We start from the raw sequence: 506 nt of genomic DNA, 5'->3' as shown, positions 1-506 counted from the left end.
TAGATAGATAAAAGGCAAAAATAAAATATAAAATCCTGAAAAATTTGTTGTTTTCCTTCTTTTTTTTTTTTCTCTCCAGCAGAATTAGAAACAATGTGAAGAGCGGAGACTACATACAGGACCTGGTATTCCCATTTAGTACTGAACAGACTCATATGTTGTCCAATTCTTGTTTCAAAATGAACGCTGGTTCGCCCGACGGCGTTCATTTTCAAGCAAGAATTGGACAACATATTCCTTCAGGTTTGCATAATAAAAACAAAAATAAAAATTCTCCTCAACCCCACCCACAATAATGTAGATTCCGCAATTGGAGATCATTTATTGAAAAACCCAGAATCTTGGCAAGGAATATAAGGGCACTTTTTTTCAATTTTATTTCGAGGCCGATCGAGCTGTCATTTGAAAACTCTCAAACCCGTTTCCATTGCACGCCTCAAACCTTCTCTTCGCAGACAGAAGCGGTTTGTTAATACCCTAGACATTTTAGGCGAATTATAAAGGTT

General features: G+C 36.6%; 1 protein-coding gene across 1 annotated transcript in view; it reads left to right on the top strand.

Annotated features, from left to right (window-relative positions):
- Nucleotides 1–43, top strand: part of LOC145296899 (uncharacterized) — a 121,998-nt gene extending 121,955 nt beyond the window's left edge. The window contains exon 5 of the mRNA XM_080143062.1: nucleotides 1–43. This exon is cut by the window's left edge and continues 906 nt beyond it. The gene's annotated coding sequence lies outside the window, so the exon portion shown is untranslated.
- Nucleotides 44–506: the final 463 nt, after the last annotated feature.

The sequence above is a fragment of the Euprymna scolopes genome, chromosome 17 (genome assembly GCF_053919585.1).
Source record: "Euprymna scolopes isolate OS-2025 chromosome 17, ASM5391958v1, whole genome shotgun sequence".
NCBI classification, from domain to species: Eukaryota; Metazoa; Mollusca; class Cephalopoda; order Sepiida; family Sepiolidae; genus Euprymna; species Euprymna scolopes.
The sequence above is the reverse complement of the archived record's forward strand: the minus strand, read 5'-3'. Positions and strand labels throughout refer to the sequence as shown.